We start from the raw sequence: 7,808 nt of genomic DNA on the forward strand, positions 1-7,808 counted from the left end.
TTTGTCTTGTCTGGATGTGCTCAGACATCCAACCTTATCGCTGTTTTCAGATAAAACCCAACAAACCCATTTTTCTTGAATTAAGGAGAACGGCCTTATCTTATGAAACAGACTGTCAGTGATAAAGTTTTAATGCATTCATACATTTATCCTCGCACACTGATGCTCATATTTTTACACCAAATATCTTAAAGTCCCTTCGTGCACAGACAATTGGTAGCCGCTTTTCAGTGCAGGATAAGAAAAGACAGAGATGGATTCCAATTTGAATTTGAAGAACTTTTAGTCGACTACACTCTTGTATATACTTGTGCATATATATAATCATACTACCTGTTCATACACATAGAGCTGTTGTTACTAATAAAAGAGGTCATATCCACAGATTGGTGTTAATTACACAGCCTGGAGAGGAGTTTTGCTCCAATTATGTGTACGTTGTGTGATTTTGAAAGCTGAATATAATGTTATTTCACTCAACAGCATTAGACTTTGAATTAGTCGAGCTAATTCATTTTTGGGGCCTAATTACATATCAAGAAGTAATAGAGCAACATCAACATGCATTTGGAGTACGGTAGCTTTTCTGGCCAGTGTTCACTTTTCTTTAGACGTTTTTTCAAGAAGCCAAGCATGACTTCAAGCATAAAAAATGATGCATGATTTCAGTAGTTACAATTTACAGCTAGTTATTGCATTATTTCACATATGAATTTATGATCATTTTTGTTGATCTTTTTTTTTTTACTTTGTCTGTGTGCCATTTGGTGCTCTGAAGGTTTTCTTTGTTTTTCATTAAATAACTGCCTGCTGTGTCCATACTGTCATATACTGTGTGGATGAAACTGTCATAGTCCTGATTTTTTGTTGAGTTCTGGTTGCAGTTATATTTTTGGGGTTTTGTTGTGTTTCTAGTTTTTATGATTACTGTTGACCTTGATGTCTGAGTCTTATTTGTCTTCAGTTGTCTTGTGGGTCTTGTGTCTTGTTTGTTTTGGTTTCACTTCCTGATGTTGGTTCCTTTCCCTTCTTTGTAATTGTTCGGCCTGTCCTCATTAGTTTGATTGTTCCCTACTGTGTGGGTTTATTTCTGCTTCATGTGCGTCAATGTGTTTTCGACTCTTCTCTCTTTGGGTTGCCATTTTTGTTTCACCCTGATATTTATTTATTAAGTCTAATAATAATTCATTCATTCATTCCCTCATTTAGTTTTCATGTCTTGTGTTCTCTCACCTTCACCCCGACACCCCCCTCTTCATAAAGCTGAAGGTGAACTGCAGTCTGGTGATAATTCTCTGTACTAACATACTGTGTAATATTCAATTGTTTAAAATCTATTTATGGTTAAAATGGAACAGAGAAGCTTTCCAACAGCATCACTGTTAGAGGAACAGCTAAATAACAACAATACATTATTGCTATTGTTATTATTTTGTGATTAACTGTGACTTGATTATTTGGTACCAAGTTAAAACTTTTTAGATATGTAGGAGGGAATCAATTTCCAGCTGTAGCTGAGCTTACCAGTACACATATTATCAGACACTACCGCTGTATATTTAAAATTAGACTGCTGTCAAAGTTTGACTTTGAAATGGTCTTGTTTTTTAATGATATCAACTTTATTTAATACACAAGTGTGAAGACAGAAATCTTATGCTAAGGGGAAAAATATTGTGACAGGTCTGACACTTTATTCTTATAAAATGATTATAACACAAAGCCAACTCTGGTTCTGGCTATTATTCAGTCTGGTTCATTTTTTTTTTTTTTTTTGAAGGATAATGTGTCAGTCGAGTCCTTGGCAGAAATGATCAAAGAGGAGCTCTGCCATGTCACAAGGTGAATTACGCAGAAAAAGAAACAGCAGAAACAGCATGTCACCTTCCCACAGTGCCATTTATCTTTACTGTGTAGGTCAGGCAACTCAACTGCATATTTGTTATATATATATATATATATAATACTGCACTGCTCGCTTTTCATGTGCATCAAACAGAGGTCTAAGGCACTACTACATAGTTACATAGGTAGTTACATAGTTACTATGTAACTACAATTCCTTCCTTAGCCATTCATCTCAGAGAAGTTTATAAAACGTAAACTGTGCCCTGTTATCTGAGACACAAAGTTACCAGAATGTATTACATAACTGGTTACACCGAGCTGTCAGGACACCAGGACTGCTTGTAGCATTTGGAGAGTTTCACATTTCAATTTTGCTTCCACTTGATGTTTGGTTAAATTTCAGAAAAACGGGTTTTCCTTCAAAGTAAGAGCTGTACAGCAATAAACCACTGTTAGGATTTGGGTCGGGTTACATAAAGTCAACAAATGCAGCAAGAATGTGTCCTGAAATGTCCATTTATGACAAGCTGCATAATGCAACACCAAATCCAAAGGACAATCTTTTTGCATCTCTCTGATATTAGCATTTATAACGAAACTGCAGTATTTCATGAGATTGGCAGCTGCAGTAAAGCAGATCCGAAACAAACTGCCTTCTTCGTGTATTTAGTGCTGCACCTAGGGCAAAATGACCTGGTGAAATCTCAGTGTAGTCACAGAATGAGCATGTGATTTTCTGATCCAGTGCCTTTTCAGACAGAAATATTATTTTATTAAGATCAGCAAGCATTACTTACACAGAGATGCAGAAATACTACAAAGATATTCAAGACAACTACATCTTAGGCTGAGTACATAATAAATGTGTGGGAAAACAAATTTAAAAAAGAAACCACGTAGACATGCACAATCCATGCTGAAGGCAGTGAAAGGTTGGCAGGTATACAACAACAGCTGGTGACATAGAATTTCAATTTCAGACCACATAGACAAACTGGCTGGGAGAAGATGGAGCTGGTGTAGGGAAGGAATTAGGGGCAAGAGAGCAGGTAGGTGTGGAAGCATGGCAACACAACAGGGACCACTCCTGGAGAAAATGTGAACTGCGGCTCTTTTGAGAAGCTCATGACTGCCATGTTAAGATCAGCACTGAGTTACTATAATTATGAATTTCCCATGGATGGCATTCATGTCAGCGGAGGTCTAATGACTCTTTTAAATGTGCAATTTGAAACCTAATGATCCTGAAATGCCAGCCAAGTCCACTATTCAGTGTAAAGTACTGTAATCTCAATCGATATGCTGCCAATTTTAGTATTTTTAATCATACAATCATAAGAGCTTCTTGAATAGTCAGATAAAAATTAATGCAATAAAGCTATATCCATGATGTGAACGCACCAGCAGACTCAACACAGAGAGCAGATCACAGAAGCTGGCCGGTCTCCTGGAATTATGGTCCTGAGTTTAATTGCCTACACTTAACTCAGTTTTGTGAGTACTGTTATTCATTTTCAGTGAATCTATTATCACTGAATTTTCAATTAAAGCACACTTGAGTTAAAAAAAGACACATGTAAGTCTACTTATATTTGGGAATTTAATCTCTCTGAATAAAGTTCTTTCTCAGTCAGCCTTTTTCACTCTGGAAAGTATTTGCCTGTCTTAGGTGGCAGCTCCAGGTATGATTAAAGTCTTGAGTCCAGTTGGCTGAGAAACAAATGAGAGCAGACAGCTCATAGATGAGGACCGCCACCTCTCGGCCAGCTCACTTCACCTTTTGAGGAGAAAATCCAAAAGAGCTGTAATCAAGCCAACTTGGTCAGATGGACCTCAACATTTTGGAGGCACTGGGGCATAAAAAGGATTAGAGCAAAAATTGGCTAAATTAGCTGCTGGATAGCATGTTTCAAAGCAGAGTGAGTCAGGACAGAGAATTATGGGTTAAATGATTTTCTTCGAGCAATTTAATGAAAAAAAATGGACGGAACGGAAGCACTGCTTCCTTTTTTAATAAAGAAATCATCCAGATGAAGAGGCACCGGCAGGCATGTAGAGCCTTGTGTTCTGTGTCCATGTATTTATTTAAAATATATATTTGGCTTTTTTTTTTTTCAATGGTTGTCAAGCATGATCATTCACTGAAGAGGCCACCTACAAGACCTAAGACTAAAACAGATGTAGGGCAGGTTGTGGTTTATTTCTACTTGTCAGAGGTGAAGCTGAAAATTTTTAGAGCAGGTTCAGTCTCATCAACCGTAAAACGATGAGTCAGTGTCACTGATGCATTGCAAAAGGAGGTTTAATGTGCTTCTCATCCATAGAGCTCAGGGTTGTTCATTTAGGCTTTCATTACTGTTTTGCAGCTGTTACTGACTAAATTTGGGATTTCTTTGTTTTTTGTTTTTTTGAGGTAGAAATCAGTTGAAACAAGGGCTTAATTTTTAGGAGGAAAGAAAATGCTGAAACACCTACATCTATATAGTTTTTCCTTTGATACTGGAATGAGTCTCCACTACTTTCCTGACCCGGTTCTCATAATGAGCTACAGTCTGAGTCTCATATATACTTTTTATGTTGTGTTTTTGTTTGTTTGTTTCCACAAAGAAGAGAGTGTCTGTGATGTTGTCACCATTCTCATAGTCATATATCACCTGGTACACACAGCCACCTGTAACAGTGAGAAAATCGCTTAGTACAGACAACTGAGACACTATGATCCATCATGTTTTATTGCACATCTGCTAAACAAATGTAGACCCTTGTTCTGCTGCCAAGAGGAAGCATTTGGCAAAACAAATAAAACATTTTTCTTTTTATAATCCTCACTTTCATTGTCATGTTGGTGAATGTTAAACGAAGGCTAACTGATATCTTGTGTCGATGCATGTCACGGGAAATGAACAAAACAAAACAGACATCTGCCAGTAAGACAAAAGGAATAGTGGTAGGTTAGCTGTTTAAAGGAAGCCACTCGTTACTTCATCAAGCATACTCATAGGTACTAGGAGAATGTATGTAGTAATAAATCAGAATTAATTATTAAAGGGTTTATTAGGCTTTTCAGATGTGCTGTTAAATTAGTGGATGCTGGGTTAAGAAGTTTCAAATAATGAGGTCAGTGCAAGTACTGCTTAAAATACTTGATTTTGGACTGTTGATTCTACTCTTGGAGATGTATAATGTAAACAAGAGCCAAAATATCATGTCATAAGCCCCAGCCACCTCCTGTTCACACCCTCTGTGTGTGAATGTCAGCCAATCAGAAGACAGCTGGCTTAGTTAAAAAAGGAATAAAGAGCTTGTTTCACAGAGAGGATGAACCGAGGAGCTGGACCAGGGCCCAAAATACGACACCACTCTGGAAACAAAGTGAAATTAAAAACAAAAGAAAAATTATGAGAAAATATAAAACTGTAGATACCATGCTGATAAATTGTGTGCTCTCTAAAAGTCATGAAGACATATGTCAGAAATATTGCAAGAAAAAATGCATATTACATCAATAAATCAAAAGAATGGTTTATAATTCCAAAAGTAAAAAATAAATATAAGTTATGACTGCTTGTGATTCTTTTCATCTCCAGTATTATGTTGGAATTCTTTGTTTCTTTACATTGTTCTCAGTTTTTGTTTGTGGCTTCGTCTGCTTTCCCTTCTGTGTGGTTGCTCTGCCATCATTAGGCTCACCTGTGGTCAGTTAAACAGCCAGTCACCTCAACCTACAGTGGCTTGCAAAAGTATTCGGCCCTCTTGAACTTTTCCGCGTGAATCAATTTTATTGGGATTCCACGTGAAAAACCAACACAAAGGGATGTACACGTGAGAAGTGGAACGGAAATCATACATGATTCCAAAGATTTTTTACAAATAAATAACTGAAAAGTGGGGTGTGCGTAATTATTCAGCCCCGTGAGTCGATACTTTGTAGAACCACCTTTTGCTGCAACTCCAGCTGCCAGTCTTTTAGGGTCTGTCTCTACCAGCTTTGCACATCTAGAGACTGAAATTCTTGCCCATTCTTCTTTGCAAAACAGCTCCAGCTCAGTCAGATTAGATGGACAGCGTTTGTGAACAACAGTTTTCAGATCTTGCCACAGATTCTCGATTGGATTTACATCTGGACTTTGACTGGGCCATTCTAACACATGGATATGTTTTGTTTGAAACCATTCCATTGTTGCCCTGGCTTTATGTCGTTGTCCTGCTGGAAGGTGAACCTCCGCCCCAGTCTCAAGTCTTTTGCAGACTCCAAGAGGTTTTCTTCCAAGATTGCCCTGTATTTGGCTCCATCCATCTTCCCATCAACTCTGACCAGCTTCCCTGTCCCTGCTGAAGAGAAGCAGCCCCAGAGCATGATGCTGCCACCACCATATTTGACAGTGGGGATGGTGTGTTCAGAGTGATGTGCATTGTTAGTTTTCAGCCACACAGCGTTTTGCATTTTGGCCAAAAAGTTCTATTTTGGTCTCATCTGACCAGAGCACCTTCTTCCACATGTTTGCTGTGTCCCCCACATGGCTTGTGGCAAACTGCAAACGGGACTTTGTACTGATGTTAGATTACACACAGGTGCACTCTATTTAGTTATTAGCACTCATCAGGCATGTCTATGGGCAACTGACTGCACTCAGACCAAAGAGGGCTGAATAATTACGCACACCCCACTTTTCAGTTATTTATTTGTAAAAATGTTTGGAATCATGTATGATTTTCGTTCCACTTCTCACGTGTGCACCACTTTGTGTTGGTCTTTCACGTGAAAGTCCAATAAAATTGATTCATGTTTGTGGCTGTAATGTGACAATGTGGGAAAGTTCAAGGGGGCCGAATACTTTGGCAAGCCACTCTACATGCCTCCTGTCTTTCATTTGCCTACTTGTCCTCTTTTTTCCTCAAACCTTTCAGGGATTTTCTCTTGTTTTTCTTCAGTTTGCAATTGATTTGCTTGTGCATGCATTTTGAGACTTTTGTTGGTTTTTGCCTTTTGCCTGCCCCTGGTGAGCCTTGCTTTGCTTCCTGTGTGCAACCTTGGCATTGATAAAGAATATAGATCAACTCTCTCTGCCTTTTGTGTGTCCTACATTTGGGTCATCTTCCCTGTGGTTTGTCACAATTGTGAGAAAATCACTTTTACAATTCAGCATTTCTATTCCATTTTAAAATATGGCTGTAATTTCATCAAACTATCTAATACTCTAACCAGGAATACATGAAAAACAACACCACCTCATCATTCCTGCAAAATCATATAGATACAATCACATTCCTAAACCTTCTTGTGCTCTAGAACTAAACTCCATCCTGTTCTCGCAAAATAAATAAACCAGCGGATATGCAAGGGCCATGCTGCAGTGAACAAGTGCTTTGGTTTTGCACAGCTGTGTTTTTGTTGTCATGCCTAAAAATACTTAATAGCAGCACTTACATGTAAATGAGCAAACAGAAAAGTCGTCAGTCTACTTCGATTCTTTCCCATGTAACATAATTGCCATTATTGCGGTACTCGGCACTGCTACTTCCAGACACCAATCTGCTGTTCAGCATTTGTTCTGTCTGCTCCATCAGTGGAGTCCAATTGAAATATTGATCTTGTTTTACAAAGCCCAAGGTATGAAAGACTTTAGCCCTTTGAATATATATGTTCTGTTAATGCAAAATCAAAGCTGCTGAATTTAGATTTTTGGGGGGGTTAACACACAGGAATTCATTCCTCAGAAGCTGCACACACTCCCATATTAAAATGTGGCAGCTATCTCATCCATCACTGTGAAAATAATTAGATTCAGGCCTGAGCCAAATAAATCCAACAGAGACAGAGGCAGTTTGGAGCATTGCCATTCTGCGCCGGTGTTAAAACACAAGCAAGCAGACACGACAAACATTATTTACTGATCATTTGTGTCAGGCGGTGACTGCAGGAGCAGAGATCTGCCCAAAAGCTTGTGATAATTGATGGT

The sequence above is a fragment of the Astatotilapia calliptera genome, chromosome 11, assembly GCF_900246225.1.
Source record: "Astatotilapia calliptera chromosome 11, fAstCal1.2, whole genome shotgun sequence".
NCBI lineage: Eukaryota > Metazoa > Chordata > Actinopteri > Cichliformes > Cichlidae > Astatotilapia > Astatotilapia calliptera.